Raw genomic sequence first — 2588 nt, forward strand, 5'->3', positions numbered from 1 at the left:
TAATAAATTTTATTTATAATGCACTTTATATTCAAGAATCTCAAAGTGCTACAGAGAAAAAAATAACAAAAAACTATTAAAAGGGGGAACCTCAAAGAAAGTTTAGCTAAATGCTCTTTTAAAGAGATGGGTTTTGAGGTTCCGTTTAAAAAGAGCTGTAGTCTGTGGAGCCCTCAGGTGGTCAGGGAGGGCGTTCCATAGTCTAGGGGCAGCAGCAGAAAAGGCCCGATCACCCATGGTGCACAGCTTCGTATGTCGGGTTTGGAGGGTGTGAGTGGATCCTGAACGGAGTGTACGTGAGGTTTTCGGGGGGTGAGGAGTTCCTGAAGGTAGAGGGGGCAAGTCCGTGAAGGCACTGGTGGGTGAGGAGGGAGACCTTGTACTCAATTCTGAGTGGGACAGGGAGCCAGTGCAGTAATTTCAGGATGGGGGTGATGTGGTCATGCTTGCGCACCCTCATCAGGACCCTGGCAGCACTGTTTTGAATGTATTGGAGCCTCTGGATGCTCTTGCCAGGGATCCCAATGAGGAGTGCATTGCAGTAGTCCAACCTGGAGGAGACAAAGGCATGGACGAGCTTCTCTGCATCAGCCAGGGTGAGTGATTGGCGGAGTTTGGCGATGTTCCTGAGGTGGTATAAAGCTGTCTTACAGAGGTGTTTGATGTGGGTGTCAAAATTAAGTTGTGGGTCCATTTTAACACCGAGGTTGGTGAATATTGTTGATTCCTGAAATACTTTTTCCAAACTCATAAGTCATGTTGAATAGCTTTAAAATCATAAGTATTGGAGAAACATGAAGTCATAACTTTTCACATTAAATATGAAACAAATAATGATTGAATACAAGTAATTCTAGCTGTAATATCATAACATGAACTTTTAAAAATATGTTCTTAATTAACAGTGCTTCAGAGCAACAACATGAAGACTTTCACATGGGAGTTTCTACCATGTCACTTTTTATTTGGGATATAAATGAAGTATATCTGATTTCCCATAAAAATATTTAAATAATCAGCTGTGTTAGAAAATGTTTTATATTTGCAATTAAAGTAACAAAGCAGATTTTGTAGTCAAAAAGCTTAAAGTAATCTGTAATGAAGGTTGAATTTACTTCTATCATGTCTGGCTAACATTAACATTAACGTAATGATCATAAAATTAGTTTTTTACTGTCTGAATATAAAAAACAAGCAATTTTATAATCGTTAACTAAGATGAATTCACTGGATCTGAAAACAACTCATTTGATGAAAAGTCCTTTATTGAGCTGAAATATTTGAAATTAGCAACACAACTTTATCAAGTAAACATGCACTTTGACAGCGAGTGAGTGAAAGAAAGAGAAAAAGGGAGACAAAAAGTTACAGAGTACAGACTGACACCAGTATCAGAGGGAAATAGTCCCAGTGAGTCAGGTCAGGACTGGGAACACTGGTCTCTCCTCAGTGTCTCTGAGAGCAGAGCCTGGGAGCCCTGGGTGGCCTCACAGGTCACAGAGCCCACCTTCCTCCACTGGTCTGCAGTGAGCCTCAGGGTGCTGCTCCAGCTGTAGTGGCCGTCCTTCTCCAGCACCCGGGGCTCCTGCTCTCCTCCCAGCTGCTGCTGCTGCTGCTGCTGCTGCTGTCCACCTTCCAGGCCAGACTCCAGTCTGAGGGGAAGCCCTTGTTGGCCAGGCACATGAGCGTGGCCTTCCCCTGCTGCAGCTCCTCACTGGAGGGCAGCACCGTCAGGGTGGGACGGGCATCACCTAGGAGACACCAATCAGCTTAGAGGACAGGGACCACACAGCTGTGCATCAACCACCAGACACTTGGACACCTTTACTGTGAGAGAGTTGATTTTCTCCTTTAAGGAGTTTCTGTCAGATGTTTTTCTGCTCCACCAGTCACTCACTCACACATTGTTTCACTTCCCTTTAAGAAGCCTCTCATGCATATCAGCACAGAGAGACCCATCATATAATTCATTACTGGAACGAAAAGAGCTCTTTTAACACCATTATTGTTCCTCCTCCAGATGAAGAGTCCAGTGATGCAGATCACCAGGAGCACCAGCAGTCCTACAACAACTCCAACAACCAAACCAGCAGGAAACTCTGGAACTAAAAACAGCACATTCAGACTTCGACATCAGTTGAATTGTTGCGTTTCAAAGGTTTTCTATTCCATATACACAGCATTAATATAGCAGCAAACAACTATTTGCTAAAAAAAATAACTTGGAAAACTTCACAGTCAGTCATACTGAAGCCAAAACCACAGTTTTGAAGGGCCACACATGAAAAATAAAATATCTTTTCCATATCACTTCTACATTAAACTTCATATTATCCGTCAAAACCGCTATCTTTAGCTAACAGCACTATTATTGATGGCAGAACATAATTTCAGCAATACTCACAAGGTGCTACTAGTTGCCATGCAACCAACAGTCGTTGCTGAGTAGTGTATTAAATGTGGAAGTATTGTAATGGACCACTGGTGATTAAAAATAATGCATACATTTCATGCACGTTCAGGGACCGCACAATGTTTCCTAGGGCCACACTATGCTATAGACAAATATATACAACATATCAGAAACT

At 42.4% G+C, this 2588-nt stretch overlaps 1 pseudogene; it reads right to left on the minus strand.

The window, feature by feature from the left end:
* Positions 1 to 1247: 1247 nt before the first annotated feature.
* On the minus strand, positions 1248 to 1698 carry LOC129115548 (Ig kappa-b4 chain C region-like; annotated as a pseudogene).
* Positions 1699 to 2588: the final 890 nt, after the last annotated feature.

Source organism: Anoplopoma fimbria, unplaced genomic scaffold, assembly GCF_027596085.1.
Source record: "Anoplopoma fimbria isolate UVic2021 breed Golden Eagle Sablefish unplaced genomic scaffold, Afim_UVic_2022 Un_contig_7558_pilon_pilon, whole genome shotgun sequence".
Taxonomy (NCBI): Eukaryota; Metazoa; Chordata; class Actinopteri; order Perciformes; family Anoplopomatidae; genus Anoplopoma; species Anoplopoma fimbria.